Source organism: Ambystoma mexicanum, chromosome 3q (genome assembly GCF_040938575.1).
Source record: "Ambystoma mexicanum isolate Mex_15411 chromosome 3q, UKY_AmexF1_1, whole genome shotgun sequence".
NCBI classification, from domain to species: Eukaryota; Metazoa; Chordata; class Amphibia; order Caudata; family Ambystomatidae; genus Ambystoma; species Ambystoma mexicanum.
Genome location: NC_090926.1, coordinates 909,668,284 through 909,690,318, shown reverse-complemented (window position 1 = coordinate 909,690,318; position 22,035 = coordinate 909,668,284).

Below are 22,035 nucleotides of genomic sequence, written 5' to 3'. Positions count from 1 at the left end.
AGCTGATTCTTAAAGATGACCTGAAAGATGATTAAATTCAAGCTAGGTCTCAATGTAAGAGGGCAATCCGGCTGTTATAACAAGGGTTATTACTTGTGGCATCATCTCCAAAGTGCCTTGTCGGCAGGCAGCTAGAAGAGTCTCAGGAAAGAAGCAGGACCTGGACACATTTAAGATCGTTGGACCCCTCTTCAATGTGAAGGTCCACTCCAAGCTACATTGAGCTGTCTCCCTCCCCTGTCTCTCTCAGATCAATGGGACTCCAGCAATTATTTCCCTGATGTACTTTCCCATTATGTTGCAGAGGCCTCTTTGCAGATCCAAGATTCTTCCCCAACCTCAGAGAAGGTATGTCCTGTACTCTTGTGAAGGGTGTCAAGGCTTCCCAGCATAGGACAAAAGACATCCTGGGCAGGCTCACCCTCTGTTGTAGGCAAACCTCACATGGCCCGATGCAAAATACCCAAATGGCTCTGCACCTGCAGGTCACAGTGCGAACCAAATGGATAAAATAAACAACATCAGATTTAGTTTTGGCAAGTTATCTGTTTTTTCTCATATGCCAATTTATATAGCAAGATATAGCTTCATATTTATTTTATATCCAAAACACTGCCACCAGACAAATGAGGATATGCAGGTAAAGGGGTAGTTTAGTCAGAAATGTTATTGGCCCAATCGATCAGGCATGTATTTTGGACCATACATCTAGCATTCTTAAAAAAACAAATCCAGTGCAACTTACCTGAGTTTTTCTCACTTCAATACTTGCGAAAACGACTCGTTGGGTACCACCATCTTGGGCTTATCTTATCCGTTGATCCATCGCCCTAAGTTCAAATGCCCTCGCTGCACCAGCCAGATCACCTGCCCCTAATGCTGACATCACTAGATGCTACATCAACCACTATTCCAGAGTCAACAGCATCCTCACACACCTTTCAAGTAATTTTTTTAGAATATTTTTTCAGATGCGACTATACAGAATATATATTTGTTCAAGTTCAACTTAAAAGATATTGATTATTGTTATGTATAATATTAGCTTTTGATACAAACTGGCTTGTAGGCTTCTTTGTCAATATCGACCATCTTTACATATACTTTTTTATGCTACATCTTTATTAAAATACTGTTACATAGGCAGAGCCTGGAACTTCAACAACATACTATTCTTCTACTGCAGCCAGTCTGGAGGATGAGGTATGAGAAGTGATAACCTATTGGTTTATACTAATAGTTATTGATTAACAATATATTTTTTACATGTCTGATAACTTATTTTTTTGATCATTTGCAATACTGTCAGCAAATTGCAAAGCATTATATCAACACCCTTGATGTACTTATCGTAGAAACACATGCAACAATGAAAGTAAATCTCCAGAGAAATGTACTTTGTCACTGAATAACATTGACCCTTTCACTATATGTACAAGGAATATACTACTGAAGCGGTTGAAGAGACATATGGACAAGAGGTATACATGAGATACTGTAAAATATAAGTTATAAGTTATAAGTTATAATCCATTTTTACATGTTTCCCCCCTCCCCACACTGTGGGATTTACATGGTGTAATTGGAGGGAGAGTTGGTGCCAAACAACCTGCATTGATTGCAGCAACCAGATTCCCCTGAGGCCATATTTGGTACTAACAAGAAACACCTGAACAGCCTGCCTCGTTGATGAGTGCAAGAGACATGAAAGTGTTTGAAGGAGAAGATCTGTGGACTGTGGAAGATTACTGAGCTGGGAACCAGATTGTGCCCCTCGGCCCTCCTACTTTGAAATAATGTTTGGGAGTTCCGTACTCTAGTTTTACCCCTCCCTCCATTGTGGGATTTACACTGTGTAATTAGAGGGTGAGTTGGTTCCCGGCTACCTGCATTGACTACAGCAACTAGAATCACCTGAGACCATATTTGGTTCTAACACGTAACACCTGAACAGAGTGCCATGTGATGATTGCAGGAGGCATGAAAGCACTTGGAGGAGAAGATCACCTTGCCATCCCTTATTTGAAAACATGTTTGGGAGTTCCAAACTAATTATGTTGCTTGCCAAACTGTTGTCACTTGGAAGCAGCTACATTTTGAGGCTCAGCATGGTCCTTGCAAGATTCAGTGTCGTGATACAGATGTCCAGTGGCCAGAGTTTGAATTGAAAGTCAGCAATGACCCATGGAAACTAACTCTGGACCATTGTTCCAGTACACCTCACCTAGAAGAAACGGACAACACAAAAGATGTTTCAGAATTACTTGCAGCACTGCTCACACAATCCACAGCCTCTAATAAAATGCTATCCAAAAATAGGCAATGTTCCCTGTTTCCCCAATACATGTGGACAAATCGGAAATATCACACACAGAAATTAGCGAAACATCTTTGCTACTGATTGATGATTGTGGACTTCACTCTTTCTAGTGTTGAGGACTTATCCACAACCATGCAATTGAAAACCACCATACTTCTGGATGATTGGCTATTAAAGGAACCAAAATACATTGTATTCGACTGCTGCATGATCGATATTATGAAAATTATTAAATGTGATCAGGAATTGCATAGGAGTATTTGTGGGGAGCCATTGGTGAAGTTTACTCGTGTAGTCAAAGATATCAACCTGAAGATCAAGGGTAGCTGTGAACACCACCATAACTCATTGTCATGGTGTACTCAACCTATACTTGGAAACATGCCTGCTGAAATGTACTTTGTTGTTTAGCGGGTCAACGTATAGTATAATTTCAAGTTTTCTAACTTTGTGGGGCAAATGTTCCTTTTAAAAATCCAGTACTACAGATATCAGAAGGATTTCTTGTTCCCCGCTCTTATCCAGGCATGGACACTCAAACAGATGTAAATGGACAATGCTCTCACTGGAAAAAGGCTCTGGCTTGCTGGTGCTTGACAGTGTGACAGTCCAGGATTTTCTGCTAAATACTGCACTTACCACTTCCAAGACGTGGAAACCAAAAAAATAGCTGAGTCATAGTGCAAGTAACTGAATGTTCATCTTCTGTTGGCATGGAAAAATATGGTTTTATTAAATCCATTCAACTTCTGCAATCCAGATGAATGCAAATAGACCTGAATAGCCACTGACAGGCATGTTTCAATAGCTATGGCATATAAGAGCAGTTCCCAGACATAAAGCATCAATATGATGTCTGGCACATTGCAAAATCAATTTCAAATAAATGTACAGCTGCTGCAAAAAACAACCCAGCTCAAAAACTTGTGATGGATCTGAAGATGTTCTGCTTGAAAAATGGCATTCATTCATGCACCATTGTTCTAGCATACATTGTTGGAAATAAAACAAACGTTTCCACAAATGTGCACATGGACCATTGAGCAAGGAGCAGAAGTGTTAGAAAAGGTGGTTGGTTCCAGGCTCCACATCCTCTCACAGAACTTGAGAGGATTGCGTATGACAAAACACTTTCAAGAGTCAAGAGGGGACTCTCTGGGATCTGCTACACCGGAGATTTGGAAGTATTCCATAATATCTGCCTAAAGTACAGGACTAAAAGGTTGCATTTTGGCATAGATGGTATGGAGGCCACAACAAGACTGGCTGTACTTTTACACAACGAGAACATTGGAAGGGAAGAAGCAAAAACTGGAGGAATTTTCAGGTTGCCGCGTTACAACAAGGAGTTTACAAAAATAAGCAAACAGTGGGTGGCAAAGCCAATCTTCCAGCAAATGCATTTTGAATTTATGAAAGCTCTGACATTGATGGCCATGCAAACACATGGAATTGATCCAGATTTTGCTTCCAGGGCACAGTCTATGCCACAGAACTTTTCAAAAGAGGTTTGCCCTCCCAAACTTGAACTTGTTAAAAGGTTGTCTTCAAGATTCAAATAATGTGCCGCTCTCTTCACAATGTTTCACAAAGCCAGTTTCAAGCATTTTCACAGTGTTTGGAAACTGTTTTCATTGTATAATAAATGGAATAGTAGCTCTAGTGAGATTTAATTGTTAAATAATGTATTTTCAATTGATTACTGTTTGTGAAGTAATGTCATTAGATAAGGATTAACATTTCTATTTTTCTTTGATTTGTGTATGTATTGCCATCAATATTATTGATTTATATTACAATAAATGTCCGTATGACTATATTAAGTATATGACTCAAATCAGATCAAATGTAGAAAAGACTGGTGAGCTTAAAACCAACAGTTACCAGGAGCTACTTTTGGCTCCCCTGGCCAACTAATGTAATGATATAAACTAGCCCCTTGTTCCCTAGTGGTAGCTTCGGGTGACCGTTTACTGCTGGATATCCCGGCACTGCTTGTAATTCCTGCTTATACAATCCTAATTTCGAGCCCTGTTTGTAATGAACTCAGAATAGTTGAAGAATCTAAGAAGAAGATTGAAGCAGCAGATATACAGAAACTCAATGTCTCCAGGACTAATGCAACAGCCTCTCTCTCACTCTTCCTAAATCCTCCCTTGACCCCTTCAACTAATCCAGAATAGGACTGCAATACTTATCCTTGGCATCAAGCCCAGGGACCGCATCTTTAAAGCCCAAAAATATCTCCACTGGCTCCTGGTGGCTGCAGGGATCAAGTTCAAGATCCTCTGCATCATCCACAAGCCTTTCTGGGACCAGGGGCCCCACTACATCTGATTCTTTCCCTAAATACCTCCCTCTTAGAGACATTCAGTCATCTAGCTGCAATGCTCTTCAGATCAGAAGCCATTCCAAGCCGAGAGTGTGGGGTAGATCTCGTTCCTCGGCAGGAGCATCCCTCTGTAATGGCCTCCCTGGCCCTCACAAGCTTCTGCCTGATCTCCTTAAGTTCCAGAAGATTCTCAAGACCCAACTTTTCTCTTCTTCACCCTCCACTGCTAATTCCCCCATCTGTCGCATTGACTGGCATCAGGGTTCCTTCTGAGCTCCACAGGGCACCAGGCCCTCATTGCCCAGTGTCCTATCCCCAGCACCCTGTCTTCCTGCCCCCCAACCCTGCACTTGCCCTTCGGGGACCCTTACGCCGATAAGACTGGCGGGGTGTGCATCCCTTCTGAGCCTGGTCTACCCCCGTTCTCATGCTTTGCATGTTGTCCTCACTCCCTGCATCCCGTGGCACTTGCCCACCTGGCCGCCTCTTAGCACTTGTCTAGCCCCATTGGCCCACTTCTTCCCCTCGACCCTCCCTGCACTGGTATACCTCATCTTGCCCCACGCCTCCCTCCCCCCTAGCATTTTCACTTCTGCACTAGCCTACACCACCCCCATCACCACTCCCTCCCCCTGCACTTCTTGTTACTGCTCTTGCATGATCTGAAAGACACATGGCCTAGTAGGACCATTATTGGTAGACCCCCCCCACGTTTTCTTTGTCTTGTGGCACCTTGAAACACCATTTTATGTATAGGTGCTTTACAAATAACCAATAAATAAATAAAATAAATTAATTCTAACCTCGCTGGAAAATAGAAATCATGATAAGTGGCTGCAGATAGCAATAGATCAAAGGTTTATGTGCCACAGTGTTAGCCAACACTGAAATAACGAGTGAAGGAATATTTCTTGCCTATGTGCACTATGAACATGCACCTGTGGCCGTTGTACATTTTTATCTTACTGTGGAGGCCCACATGTAGAGAACAACCAGGCACGCATGCATCAATGCAGAAATCAACATGACTGGAACAGATATACACAAAAGCCGTTCAAAACTGCATTCATTCGAGGCATGCTGGAATTTTTATGATGTGGACTTTTTTTTCTTTTTATTGTTGCTCCTTGCTAGGACTCCAAGCTCACCTCTATTTCCATCCTCAGCTCACGTGACAAGAGACCATGATGCTGGTCTATTCTGCTGCATTTAAATGTCTAAAATGAATAAAACTTGGCACTCTTGGTGTTCTTTCATTGCCCCTCAATAAGGGATGTTCATCCTTCTAACGTTAATAGATAACCGACCTTGGCTACTTCTGTTTTGATGCCAGCCCAGACAGCCCTATCAGGCTCTTCCAGGATTTCAGCTAATTTGTGCTGCGACACAATTCTCGGCCTTTCTTCTTCATGGGTTTCAATTTACTAAAATTCATGACACCGATATCCAGCTTCTATACAATGGCTGCTTCGCCAGCAGTCTATTCACTAGGTATAGCCAGCTTCTATGATCATGTAGTCTACTTGCCTTTCTGCATCTGAACAATCATTGAACAGTCGCATTTTGATAGCACTTTGCATGCGTGCAATCTTCTTTTCTGCAAATTAAAGTTTACTCAATTATTAACCTCGTCATCAGTTTCCGCAAGATCCATACATTCTCTTCAGCCAGTATTCTCAAAGCTTCACCCTCGTCTCTTGTGACGTCACTGGCTTCTCTTTCACTCCTTTCCATATTCCTTCAGGGAGTTCCGCCCTCAAATTGTCGTCTCATTGGGGATACATTTGATAGGGGTTTCTCAGAGGATACTTTTTCTCAAATATTCGCTGCGGAATTGGCACAACTGCTGGTGTCAAACATGGCGCAGTCTCCAACTTCCAACATATGGGAGGCATGGGGGTGGGATTTCTTGCAGAGGCATGCATCTGCTCCTCTACAAAAGCATATTAGTGGATGAGCTGCAAATGTTCACAAAATAATTTCACTCGCCATAATTGAAACAATCTTGACCTTCAGCGAAACACCAGCGTTTTTGTGGGAAGGTGCCACTACAATAACTATGGGTCAGAGTTGACCATGGTCATAACTAGGCGGTGGGGATGAGCCAGCTTCAATGGTCATTACTTCAAAGTCTGTGTGGCCCAGCATGACCACCGTGCAATTAGACCTTGAGTGAGAGAGTTTGTGCACACTGCCGCGATCTAGAATGTGCTGGAAGGTGAGGCCATGCTAATGCAGGATTTGGTGTACTAATCCAGATGCGTGGTGAGTTTACACCACATCTGATCAGTCTCAGTAAATAGCATGCAGATGGAGGCTAACGGGTGAAGGCAAGTGTGAAATGAATGAATGGATTGGTCAGTAGCTTGGCGGACTTAGTGGAACTGAAAGCTTCAGGAATCTGAATTCACCTGAGAGCTGGAATACTGTAAACTGAGAAGACCAGAGCATTAGCAGTTTAGATGTTACCAGAAGTTGGCTGAATGTTGGTTATTTCTTACACCCTTTCACCAGCAAAGAAGCAGGACCTTCTTAGCTACGTCATTGTTTAGGATATCCAGCAAGCAGGAAAGGTATCAAAATAGAAGGTTTGATGGCTGCCGGATGTCTAGAGGCATGGGTGTTCAAGCAGAACAAATAAATAGGCAACGTTTGCAGAGGTGGGGGCTGCGGAGGGTCAGATCAGTAGACAAAGGTACAGTAAAGTTGGGCAGGTAAGCACTAGGCCGCAAGAGGCAACAGTTGGGGAGGGCAGCAGGAAAAGCAATGTAAAGCACAGGTTTGGTGGAGGTGAAACTGAAGCTCAGTTGTTGGCAGCCTTTCCTGACATCTTGAACCTGCAACAAAAGCCGGAATCCATCTGCCTCTCCACCTGGTGAATAGACAGGAATCTGCTAGTATTTTCTTTATGTCTGTGGCACTAAGCAAGGAAATAAATAAATAATGGATTCTGACTCCCGCTTTTCAAGGCAGCAGGAAAAGCGATACCAAGAGGTCAAAGGGTATCAGACGGTGTGGTTTGGAGATTGAGACTTCCAGGCATTTGTTGACTAATTGTAAAAAGTTTACCGATTTATATTTGAAAGGTTATGGCAGATTGGACTATGATGTATTTTTTACAAATTTGCGATCAATTTTGGAGTAATATTTATTCCGGTAATAATCTGGTAATGAATATTACAGTTTTGTATATATGGTGAGACATGTTAAAGATATGACATTCATTATGTGTTTTACAGGATCATCTGGATTAGATATTGTTTTTTAATGTATACTTATGCTGTATTATGTATTTTTTGTTTGGTTATGTAAAAGGTTATAATTAACCAATAAAACGCTATTTATAAAAATGTATAATAATAATACAACAAAATGAATCATCAGTGCCTGTTGCACATGCATTGTGCTGCTTTGGCAGAAAACCCCAAGCCACTGTCCTCACAACATATATAGTCATCCTGTGATGTCAAGACTACTAGAAAACGATAACAAATTACATCTCACCATAATAAAACAACCCCTCTATTGCAGAATTTGGGGTAAAACGAAGATAGGGGCTTTGTTTGATAAGGGAGGGGGATATCAGGCGTAAGGAAAATGAAACCCTATTAAACGCCAGCCTTGATTTGTTAGGCAGCCATTATGTGAACATAACATGCCTTTATGGAAATGTCTGATCTGCGAAGCGGGCTGATTATGCAGCCTTTTATGACGCTCTCAATCAGGCAAAGGTGGACTGCATGTGTGGATCAATCGGAAAATTGACAAAGCCTGGTAATGCGCCGGCAATCTTCCAACGGGACTTCTGAGGCATGTCTAAGCGGCCTCCCCGGGCGCGAGGGCCATCGCGGTGAAATTAGCGCATTCCGGCACAAATGAAAAAGAAGAAAAAAACATAAAAGATGAGGAAATTAAGGTGGCTTCCCCGACCTCTGAATATGAAATGCCTCACCTATCCCAATGCAATATTATTATTGCACTCAGCCGTTCTTACAAAACGTCTGCGATTAAAACATGAATTGCACGACGATCAACCGGGAAAAGAAAGACATCAGGGTAAAGAGAGAGAACATTATGGAGGAGGGGGAGGGGGAACAGGTCACCTGAAAGAGGAATTTCCTTAATACTGAAAAGACGGGTTTAAAAAAAAATCTACATTTAATAATATGGAGTCTGCATGTTTCAGGTTCTGATGTGAGCTACAAAGGTCTGTAGTGTTTCTTCTTTTGATGTTTTTTTTATTTAAAAACCTCAACTTTTTGTCTAAGCCACCACTTCTCAGAGAGCCGGTGCCCGCGCGCGCCTGCTGGAGCTGCAGATGTACATTGCGCCAGCGAGAAGGAGCTAATTAAAGCGAGTCCTCGCTGCAGGAGGCAGGGGGAGGCCTGTGGCGCGCAGGGCCTGATTGATTTGGTCTGTCACTCGCCTCTGCTGGGTGTCATAACTCGGTGACAAATAAAGGATTACCGCGTCGCGGAGCAGCCCCCTCCCACCATTGTTCGGCAGACATCAAAGCCTTAGCAGGCATATTAGCATTTTTAATAAGTGCTGAGGTCACCGGTGGCCCACACTTGGAAATTACTTTCTGTAAAATTAAAAGGAAAACATGTTTTTCGAAGGAAAACCACCGATGACGTTTGCTTGATAACACGGTGCCCGGGGTGTCGGTAAATGGGTGCGTCTTTCACCTCATAGTGTCGTGTTTGCCTGCTAAAACGCTCACGCTCACCGCGCTGCTTGGCGCAAGATGCTGACGTATGCATACTCTTCGGAGACAAACATCATTAAAAGATGTATGTGCTTGTGCGCCTCTCCTCCACTGCTATCAGCACACGTGGGGGCAATGCAACATTCAAAGGCAGTCACTGGGAGTTTTCTTAATTCTTAATAACAACGAAGATCCCCGAGGACATGGCCTTAGTATTTAATAATGTTATGGAAGCCGTTTTGCGTCCAGTTGGGGGCACAATATTGCATGGGGTTAACCCCCACTATCCGCCCGGAAAAAACACAGGTATTTTGGTTATTGCTTATTTATTTTTTCTGCGTTCTTTTCTTTTTACCCCTTTTGACATTTTGTCCTATTATTCTATGTCAAGACAGGAGGCTTCGTATTATGCAGTACCATCTTTACTTCTGACACCATAGCAGCAAAGAATTTATTTTAAAACTAACAAGTTTCAACAAACTAAACTGGTGCAATACGGTATCCCAGTAGAACCAAAGGGAAGAAATCCCAGTCCAAGATGGTGGTCAGGTCATGCCCTGCCAGTAACCAATAGGCAGAGACCCACCCCGATATAAGTCCATTCCTCTAATAGCAACTCCTTTTTCTTTGGTGCTGACACTATAAACTAAGTACACTTGTTTCATGCTTGTACTTATTGCTAGTGAGTGTCTTCGTAAGAATTGAAACGTGTTTCTTCTGTGATACTTTGTTGCAAAAATGTTCATCCCTCATTGTCAGGATTAACTGTTTGCCCTGGGAGCGTAGCGACCGCTGATTTTATTCTCCCTTCAGCGGTCGTGTGCGCTCAAATGCTACTCTGAGCGTTCCATTTTACAAATGTCCGAGCGTACTGTGTCAGACAGCGGGCCCTTCAGTGTTTCACGCTCACCAGTGGCAAGCGTGTTTCAGGTGGCAGCTCTGCCTCCGGCCCTCCCAGCGTTCAGCAATGGGTTGCTCATTCGTCCATTAAGAATTTAACGCTTGCCTGCCCGGTGAGGGTGTGTCATATTAAAAAATGGTCCCAGTTGAAGGAAAAAGGCTGATCATCTGTCTCAAAATGCTATTTGATGAATACACTTTTAAGACTGTAAATTCTATAACCGTACAGCGCAGAAATGTAAAAGTTGTACAGTTTAAATGTGATTTTCATGTCTACAAAACAAGATATCGCAGCCATCCATAGTATGTATGTAAATCATGGGGAAAGTACATATGGTGGAACATTAAAAATTCATAGAAATATGCCCTATGGCAATATGCACACACACCTAAAGTTGTGAGATTTTGGGTGAAGTGGTTCTCACTGAAATCGCGAAAAATTATTAGACGGACAAAACAAAGTCCTACGGCCATGAGAACTGGACCGCCATGCTGTACATAAAATATGTAATCTGCCTATGTATTTTGTTAAGACGCCACAACTGTAAAAATGTGCCATTTACGTCAAAACTGGGTTGTGGTAAAATTAACTGTGGGAGGTTCTGGACATAGTAAACCCACTTCATAAAGCTTATGTCATGTCTCTAAAAGTCCAACCAACTGACAGGAAGATGATAGCAAGCACCGCTGACCAATCCAGTTGTTTAGAGGCGTGCCCAGCTAAGCTTGCCCCATCACATAATCCTATGATGTCACCATGGCTTGTAAATAAGGGTGGCTGACAGAACTCTAGACAGACTCTCTCCTGAATTTCCAGTGCCTGCATATCCTGACATTCCAGATCCACCTTTGCAAGATTCCAGACTCTACTGCCAGGCCAAAGCATAGCGGATCCTATCCTAGCAAGGCCAAAGCATAGCTGATCCTATCCCGCAAGGTCTTGATCCAGAAATCCCACTAAAACCCCATAACAAAATCCCACTAACTTCAGGGAGGAAGGGGAAAGGTGGCTGAGCCCGCTGTGGGATTCTCCAGTGCCGCCTGCTTGCCCTGCTTACCCGCTCCATCCCGCTGAGGCATCACTGTGCCATGACCAGACCATTGCCCAGTTGTCTTTTGCCAGGAGAGCCCGCTATCTGGTGACCTGAGCCTGGGAGTCCAGAACCTGCTTGTCTGTTCCTAATCCCAAATCCAAGAGTGGATTGGGAGTATTTCCCCTCCCATAGCAATCCATAGCCTACCCCATCTTGATACTTTGTCTTTGTCCTACTCTGTAAGTAATCCTATCCATACCCTGGTAACTTGTCCAAAACTGTTACAATTCTATGTGCACCCTTTCCTTGTTTTTCTAGTGTTACTGCAATGATTTAATTCACCTCATCTTGCAACTCCTTAGCAATATTTGGAATAATTTAAATTAATTCCCACATAGATCTGAACACAGGGTGAAAGGGTTAAGTTGCAAATTAACCTTGGATCATACTGTGTATTTCTTTAACAATCTAGTCTTAATAATCTAGTTTAAGTAAAACTTTTCCTTTCTTTCCAAACCGATTTGCTCTTCTTAATTGCTTAATTTTACCAAAACTGAACCTCCTTTCACCTCTACAATCTCATCCAGTTCTTCAGCTATAGTCACTCTTTCACATTCATATTGTCCCTGTGATGTGCATCTATCACCCTGCCCAAAAACCGCATTCCAATTTTGTATATTTCACCTGTTTAAAAAAAAATGTTTTGACATTTAAAACTGAAAAAAGTGTAAATGCAACTTTTCCACGTGTGATTTCGACTGCACTCGGTTCTCACTTTCACATTGCTTTTGAACTATATGCCTTTTGTGATACCTTGCCTTACGGTTGCTAGTGATATAACATCCCTGATACTGTGATAAAACATATGTATATCATTATATAAACACACATATCATTAATTATTGGTAAACTTTGAGTGTCATTTTTGGCCATTGCAAAGGTCTTATTTTGTGAGGGAAGGTCAGATTTTTGTTTGCTGCCTCATATCCCTGACTGCCTGCTGCTTCTTTCTATCCACTCAGAATTTGATTAATTGTGGGTTGAGAGAACATTACAGGGGGGAACCTTAACTCGGGTGCTATCTCTCCTAATTGAAAAAGTGCTCCTATTTATTTGTGCTTTGGATATGTTCTTGTAGAAGTTTTACCAGGTGTATTTGAGTGGTTTTCTTTGTAATTATCACCCCATTGGTGATTGCTGTTCAATATTAAAATGTGTGTGATTTCTTTGAATTTTAAAATGAATAAATATTGCATTCCCAACAACCGGCCTGGTTCATGGTCCATTGTGATCGGGGGTATTTGTTAAAGGGGGTGTGAGATGGGTTGTGTGCCATCTCAAATTGAATTAGTAGAAACTGAAGAGAAAGCATTCCAATTGTGCGCTACATACTAGGCTAAAACCAAGCTGTGTCGCCCGATTGAAATCCTTAACAACAGCAATATGCTTCCAGAGGTGCACATCATTCCTCCTCTGCTACAGGAACCCATGCTGCCTTCTACCCTCAGAGGGGGTTTCAATGGAGAGGATGTGCTAGCAGAGGTGCGGTTAGAGCAAGAACCGGCCAAGGTATTACAACATATTTTAAATGTTTCTTCCCGCAAAAGTTTGGGGGGCAGGTTGGCAAGGTTCTTTCATCAGTGGGAGGAGCTCACCTCAGATCCATGGGTATTGCAGACAGTTCGGGGGTTTCAAATAGAGTTTTCCTCCCCTCCCTGTCAACTCTCTCCTCCCCTACCTCTTTCGTTCGACAAGGTCAAGCAGAAGTTAGTGGCTGCAGAGGTTTGGGATCTCATCTTCAAGGGTACAGTGGTACCAGCCACCTTCAGAGCCTCCCAGTTTCTCAGCATGATTTTCCTGGTACCAAAATCTGAGGAGGGGTTTCGCCCTGTCATAGATCTACGAGCCCTCAACTCTTTTGTAGTTTACCAACATTTCAAGATGGAGGGCATTCTCCTTCTCAGGGACACCCTTCTCCCGGCAGATTGGATGGTCAAAATAGACCTCAAGAATGCAAACCTGGTAGTCCCAATGTTTCCCCTTCATCAGGAGTTTTTCCAGTTCCAATAAGGGGGGTCACCTTTGTCAATTTCCCTCTCTCCCTTTCGGCCTCTCGTCAGCCCCCTGGTGCTTCACCAAGCTAATGAAGCCAGTAATGGATTTCCTCAGGGTGAAGGGGAATCGAATGATCATTTATCTGGATGACATGCTCCTTTTGGCGCATTATCTCCAGGTTGTTCTAGATCACCTACATTTGACAATGTCCCTGTTGCAAGCCCTTGCCTTTGTAGTGAATGTGAAGAGGTCCATCTTCCAGCCTACACAATGCATACAGTTATGGGCTTCAGTATAGATTCCAGGAATTGCATCCTTCTTCTGCCGGACAAGAGGCTCTCAAAGATTCAGAAGGAAATTTGCCTCCGCCTAAAGAAGGGGATGGTCTCTCTCAGACCGTTAGCAAGGGTGGTGGTGATGCTATCCGCCTCCATTCAAGCCATCTTGCCGGCTCCCTTACATTACAGGGCGTTGCAGCGCCTTGAGGGCAAACATCATCGCAAGAATCTTACTTATTCACAAATGGTCGTGTTGTCCCCCGACGCCAGGTTGGAGCTCTTATAGAGGCTCAAGCATATGACTGCCTGGAATGGCAAGGCAATCTTTGGTCCATCTCCTGACGTTGTTCTAGAATCCGATGCCAGCAGGGCAGGTTGGGGGGCCAGGATAGGACAGGTCTGCACTGGCGGGAAATGGTCAGCTCAAGAGAAATATCTTCATATAAATTGTCTGGAGCTACTGGCGGGCTCTTTTGGAGTCAAGAGCCTCCTCAAGGATCAAGGGAATTGTTTTGTCTTTCTTCGAATGGACACTTTCTCAGCAGTACGCTACATAAACCACATGGGGGGAGCCTGCTCAAAAGCCCTAGCGGATCTAGCGAGGGAATTTTGTCATTTTTGTTTAGACAGGAACATCCTCTTAAAGGCAGAGTATCTCCCAGGTGCCAGCAATGCTGTGGCAGACTGGAAATCCAGGCATCTTCAGGACAGGAGTTATTGGATGCTGGACAGGACATTCTTTGCCAAGATACTGGGCCTCATTACGACCCTGGCGGAAAGTTACCGCCAGGGCCGTGACTTTACCGCCATGGTGCTAACTACGTTAACACCATGGCGGTAAGGGGATTTACCGCCCCATTCCGACCTTGGCGGGGCGGTAAATCCCCAATCCCCATTTACCCTTCCCCATTCCCATTTTTGCCCCATAGGGCATAATGGGAGTGGGGAAGGCGTTAATTACGCCACCGTAAATTACGGTGGCGTAATTAACACCAAGTTCCCTTACCGCCATGGAATTTTACACCCGCTAGAAGCAGGTGTAAAATCCGCCATGGCGGAAAGGGAACTCGTGATTGGCGGTAAGGGGTCGGCGCAGCTAACGATGGCGCTAACCCCTTACCGCCAGGGTCGTAATGAGGCCAACTGTCTCTCTGGGGTCCGATTCAAGTAGACCTCTTTGCCTCTCGTCTCAACTGTCAAGTACCTCTCTTTTTCAATAGGAGACCCTACCCCTTGGCTTTAGCGGCCAATGCCTTTATCTAGGATTGGTCGGGTCCCCTGTCCTGTGCCTTTCCCCCGTTTACTATGATTGCCAAAGTCCTGGTGCAAGTGCGCAGACAGTCGACGACTTTGATAATAGTGACCTCCTTTTGGCCCTCTCAGGTGTGGTTTCCTGCTCTCCTGGATATCCCTCATCTTATTCCTCTCCATCCGCGGCTCCTAATGGACCCAACGGGTGTCCCTCACAACCTGGTCCTTCGGGGGCATCTCTCCCTTATGGCGTAGAGGTTTTCAGCGCCGGATTATATCAGTGTCTTCAAGGATTCATGGGCAGCCTCCACCAAGTCAGGCTACTCCTCAGCATGGAACCACTGGGTGGGCTGGTGTTTGGCTCGGCACCACAATCCCAATTCCGCTCCTCCTGTAGAGGTAGTTAATTGTTTGGTTGAACTGTTCAAAGAGGGTAAGGCGTGCAGAACCATTAATGGGTTCAGATCAGCCATTTCAGCCGATCCCGTGCTTGTGAAAGGAGAAACAGTGGGCAGGCACTTCTTGGTGAGGAAGGCCCTTAAGTCTATTTGCATTAAGGTCCCTCCTAAAGCTAGTTATTCAGTTTTTTGGGATGTCAATAGGGTCTTGGATTTATTTCACTCTTGGCCCCATAATGATGATTTATCTTTGCAGCAGCTTTTCTCCAAGTTGGCCAGGATAATGTGTTTCACCTCAATTAAAAGAGTGTCAGACATCAGAGCTCTGGATATTGATAATACGATTTTCTGCCCCCCAGTGGGTAACTTTCTTTGTTTCTAAAAGAACTAAATGCATGATTTCTTCCATTTCATACCCAGCATTTCCAGAAAACATTACACTGTGCGTTGTGCAAAGTTTAAAATGTGTTAAGTTAAAGACAGAGGGGCTTAGACCCCGGGGTACCTCTCAGCTGCTTATTTCCTACAGGAAACCCTATAAACGACTTTTCCCTGCCACCTTGGCCAGGTGGATAAGATGGGTCATGAAGGAAGCTGGGATTGACAATTCATCCTTCAGGACGCTCTCAGTTAGTGAGGATATGGCTTCTAAAGCCGCCTTCTTGGGTAAGGTCTTGAACGATTTTGAAAGCAGCTGATTGGTCCAGAGAGCCCGAATTCAAGACATTTTACCATAAGCGTATTTTGATCTGATGCAATGACTTTAAACCTGCATAATATGAAGCCCCCTGTCTTGACATAGAATGGTTAATCCTCTCACTAACTTTAGAGGGGGTTTAGATTCTATTAAAGACAAGGAGGAGAGTATTATCCCACCTACCAACCCTATTTTGTTTTGTTTTACATGCAGCTTTGGAATGAGGCGATCCAGTCAAAGAGGTGTCTCTAGGGCCCCCGGACAGTGCAGCATAAGAGGATCCCGGAGCTGGTCATCCATTGGAGTGTTTGTATTACTGCTGATCTTAAGGATGGCGTTGTTGTGGTTCAGCTACAGAAGAGGAGTTGCTACTAGAGGAAGGGACTTATATGGGAGTGGGTCTCTGCCTATTGGTTACTGGTACGGCATGACCTGGCCTCCATCTTGGACTGGGATTTCCTCCCTTTGGTTCTACTGAGATACTGTATTTTTTCAATTTAGTTTGTTGAAACCTGATTTGGTTTTAAACAATTTTTGTTGCTGCTATGGTGTCAGAAGGAAAGATTGTATTGCATAATACTCACTGGTATAGAACAGTCTATTAAGTATCTTGAAATTAATCAATTTGAATGTAGTGTGAAGTGATACATTTCTGGTTAGTGCACACATTTTGTGTCAAAGGTCGTCTAGGAGCTCTAGTCCAATATCTGGGGCCCATTTGTAACGTGCATTGGATATATGTGTTCCTACTTTACCCATAATCAGCTTGTACAGTGTAGACAAAAGCCTGCGGCAGCCATAGGCGTTACATATATACAATAGGATGTCATTTCTAGGGGGCTCTAGTGGGTATCACTCCCACCACCAGATACAGTGGGTCTCAACCTGTAAAACCTCAGTATCTCCCTTGCTGTACTCCTGTGGCTGTGCTTCCAGGTCTGCAATCTGAGAAACCTCCCTTCTAGGAACACGTCCCCTAGTGCCTGGTATCACCATGTTCTTCCAGCGTGCCCGGAGGGAACCATCCCAAGTAGATGGGAGGACAGGGAAGTTCCATAGTGGCATCCACTTATAGTATGGATGTACCACTTCAATTTTCTTAAATACTGCTTGCCTTGTTGTGACAGTCACAAGTACACGTTTATAGGGACAGTCATCCCTATACAAGGTATCCAGTATCAACGTTTTGGTATCCATCTTATTAGCTGCCAACCTTTCTAGTCTAACATGTGGAGTGGCACAGTCAAATCACTCCCATACCAATAAGACACAAATTGCACTTGAGCAGCCATCCAATATATTTCTCAATGTGGTGCAGAGAACCCCCCTCTCTCATAGGGCAGTGCCATTTCCTCCCATTTTTTACTGACAGCACCAGAATGCCATAGGAATTGAGAAATGGGCCCATGTAGCCTGGTGGCATAGTTTTCTTCCCAGCCACAGATGTACATTTGTGAAGAGATATAATCATTTGGGAAGAAGAATCATTTTTACCAGAGCCAGCTTGCCGGCCAATGAGAGAGGAACAAGCTTATAGCGTTCCAACGTATCGGCCATGTACTCTTCATGCATGGTATAATTATCCGAGAACAGCGACCCTCTGTCTCTAGATATCGAGACCACCAAATATTTAATCCTATCAGGGGCTCAATTTAGAGGGAAGTCTTCCAGTGGCCTGACTGTGCTGGCAATCAGGGGAACAAATTTGGATTTAGTATAATTCACTGTGAATCCTGAGAATTCACTGAAGTGTGTGATGTCTCTCATTACTGAGTCTATATTAATATGCGGGTGCCTGACATAAAGCTAGACATCATCTGCATATAGGGAAATTAGTTCTGGGGGCCCTACCTGTGCTGTTCTCTGATCAGGTATGCCATGGGTTCTATGGCAAGTGTGAAGAGCAATGGTGACAGGGTGCAGCCCTGCCAGGTGCCCCTGCCCAAGGAGAAGACCTCTGATATCTGTGTGTTCACCATGACCTGGCAAGTGAGTTGATATATAGGTGTTTGATGTACTGGGTAGAAACACCCAAATTGTTTGGAAAAAAAATGATTGTATGGTCCATTTGGCCGAATTCGGCCTGTACTAAAAAGGAAAGCCAAACAAAAAAAAACATGAGGAACAGGGGCTGCGGGGATGTCCACCGCACCCCATGTTTGGTATTTTTGGGCTTTGGGTGGTGCGGGGTGTCTCCTGCTTCCTTGACAATGGAAGCGGGGGACCCAAAAAAAAAGCAAACAAAAAAAACCGGGACCCTGCGGCGTCAGATCCGACCTGTGTTGGAGGACAGAACTGACGCCGCAGGGGTACAGGAGAAGCGGTGGCGGAGCTACCAAAACGATAAGCAGGGGGGGTTTGGTCTACGGCCAAATTTGGGTTGTTTTGCCGAAGTAAAAACGGATTTGTGGTGAAATCGACTATCGTCTATTCTGCAGCAATTGTTTGTACTTCACTAAAACAACCGAAATCCGTACTGTGTCATGCGAGCACCATTCCCAGTTACGAACAAATATTCCAGCAACACCATATCAAACACCTTTTGTGCGTCCAAGGTTATCGTCACAGCAGAGGCATCAGGGGATAATCTGGACATTACATTGAACAGGCAACAAATATTCAATGCCATTGACCTACTAGCGTTGAAGCCTGCTTGATCATAATGCACAAAATACAGCATCGTGGGGTGCAGCCGTTTTTTAATGATCTTCTCAAAGATTTTGGTGTCCACGTTGACGAGCGACCGTGGTCTATACGACCTGCAGTGGTTGCTGGGTTTACCCGGCTTGAGCAGTACAGTTATTGTGGATTCACAGAGCGATTCTGGGAGGATAGTGCTTTCTAGTGATTTATCGCATAATAGTAACAGGTGGGGAGCCAGTAATGTGCCATATTCCATATAGAACTCTTCTGTTGGATAATCTATTCCTGTTGCCTTCCCTTTGGGGAGTTCTTTTATTACTGACATTTGGTTCTCTACAGTAAATTGCATATCAAGTTGCTCCCTGGCGCCAGTAAAGGAGTCTGGATATCGGAATATCGTCCAACTGGGAGTGAATCGCACGCTCACCTTTCAAAGGGCTGGTAGATACAAGTACTCATAAAATTGCCTGAAGACACTTAAAATATCTTGATCTGTATTGTATTGTTTATTTATATAGGGCCTAAACACAGGAAAGTGTTTCAAAGCGCTCAAATCCCTTTATCCACCCGTGCAGTCCGAGTATACAGTCTAATTGTGTGTAGTCCCTCCCCGTACATATCAATTGGGCAACGGTTCGGCCTGGCCGATTAACTTACCCATACCTCCGGGCAGCTATGTGCTTGGTAAAATGTTGTTTCCCTCTGTGCATGGTCACAGATTTGCTCTAAGGCGTGCACATTTATGACAGGAGGAAAGGGCTATGCGTGACAGTGGCCCTCATTACGACCCTGGCGGAAATCGCGGTGCTAAATGCACCGCGGAGCACGGCGGAAAGCTGCCGATAGCGCCATGGAGGTTGGCGGATTTTCCGCCCCATGCCGACCTTGGCGGGGCGGTAAATCCCCATTCCCCATTTTACCCTTCCCCATTCCCATTTTTGCCCCATAGGGTATAATGGGAGTGGGGAAGGCGTTAATTGCGCCACCGCAAAATACGGTGGCGTAATTAACATCAAGGTCCCGTAGCGCCATGGATTTCTCCGCCCGGAAAAACCAGGCGGAAAACATTCCATGGCGCTACGGGAACTCGTAGTAGGGCGGACGGGTCCGCCGCGAATAACGCTGGCGTAAACCCACTCCGCCAGGGTCGTAATGAGGGCCAGTGTCTGCATTCTCTAAGTTCTTGAGTGTGATCTCACAGCGCTCTTGATCCTGTGTTATCATTTTAAGGCTTGCCAAAGTATTCCATATAAGGCGGAGCCTGGGATATTGTGTGCAAGAAAGGTTTGCATGTCATTTTCTATGTCTGTTTTGAATACCAGATCTTGTAGTGCCTCCGACTTAAATCTCCATGGCGTGAGGTTTAGGACCCTATTTCCTGCTGTCATTCTCAGGATTATGGGGGGGTAGCCAAAACGTGTGCGTGGGAGAGTAGCAGTAGACAACACTTTCCCCAGGAGGTGTCCTGAAAGCAGGAATATGTCAATGCGCAATGACATGTCGTGCACTGAAGAGTCAAAGTATAGTGTCGGCTTTGTGAATGCAAAATTCACCACACATACCGTATGTCCAACCTGTCCATCTTTCTCTGCAGGCTGTGTGCCACTCTAGACAGGGATCTAGGGGCACTGCCAGTCCTACCCAATCTTGGGTCCAGTATAGTATTCATATCCCCCACACCCACAACACAGGCACCGCAGGGTAACCGTCCAGAATAGTAGCCAGTTCCGCGTACAAGTCTGCATAAGATTATATATGTTGAGTCTATAAGTATTTTCAACCCCTTCCAGTATGCCATGTACTATCACGTTGTGACCCTCGTGGTTAATATATCTGCATTTCCCCGTATATTTGAATGGTTTATAGATCATTATCAGGACCGTCCAGGACTGCATTAAGTAGTATGTAAAAAATCTATTATTTCCCAGAGAAACTGCCACATTTCTATTAATGGCCATTTTAGAATGCGTTTCTTGGCGGCAAAGGACATTAATCTTCTGCCTATAGATGTATGCCATCATTGTTCTAGATTTGGTGTAATTGCCACGTCCAGAGACTTTCCAACTCATCACATAAATCGTAGTCATTTCCCCATGCCCTCCACTCCTCCTTAGGCATTAGTCACCAGGTAACTGCCATGTACCTGCGATATGGCCCTGGTACCCATGATTCTGAACTGCCTCCCAAGATAATTGTTTATGTTTTTAACCTTTAACATAACACCTCCCTCCTCCACCCTCATTCCTTTCTGCAACACGGCGATGTCAGACCACACGTATAACCCAAAATCAATCCTGACCATCAACATTGCAGCTCTGCATGGGGGACACTGCTTCAACTCTACCAGTTCTCGTTACTAATATCATCTATTTCTCCACTGCTCAGTTCTTTATAGGGTTCATACCGCAGTTTGCTTGCCTGTCTGGTAAAAGCCTCTATATTGCTCTGTTTTTTGTGCTCACCACTCCCTTTTGTCGTCGTGAGGGGGCTGGGCACAGTTAAGGGACAATCAGAACGTGACCCGAGTTCCAGATATGTTGCCCAGATGGAACCTCTGATACCCAAATTCTGTCCCAGGCACCCAATTAGTGGACTCCCTGGAGTTTACATGTGGCCCAGTGGCACAGTTGACCCAGATAATCTTCAGTAGCCTGAAACAATCGTTTTCCCGTTGCCTGGCACCACCAGAGAGTGAGTATGTCTTTCACTCCCTCAGTCCTGGCATTTCCAGCACAGGTCAGCCATGCAGTGCAACAGCTGCTGCTTCCCTACAGTGAAGGCACCAAAGTGAGAATAGTAATGGCGGCCACCGGCTAGAGATATATTCCTTGTGTCTCTCCTTTCATTCAGTGGGTGCCCGCCACCCTTCTCCGCTCCTGGCTCTCCTGTTCTCTACTTCCCTGCCGCTTACCAAGTCCACTGGCCAAGGATCATGGTCCGTAGGGAGATATGGCCACCTGCAGCTTCATGTGCATTCCAACGCCAGCCTACAGGGCCTGTGTTCCCCGGCTCATGTGAGGTCTCTTTGCTGCTAGGACCGCACACTCTCCATCAGTTCCCCACGGCCAATCGCCCCACATGAGGCCACTCCTGTAATGGATACTCCAGGGTCCTGCTGGGAAGTTGGGGAGGCCCTCTGCGACCCACCAGAGCCCTCCTCTTGCCATTGCAGTCTTGGTGCACTGTGCGCCTCATGGCCGGAGGAAGGTGACACGGCATACCACAGTCATCAGGGACTCATGAGGAGCCAAACTCCCACTGCCAATTCACGGGCTCAAGATGAGCCGTTACACCAAATTGCAGCACTCGCCGTTATCATTAACCGGCTGCGGTGTCAGGTTAGCGCAAGCCGATAGCTGTGGAGCCGCCTGAGAAATGGCTGCACTTAAGTAGAGTGCAGCCATTTCTCAGGCGGCTCC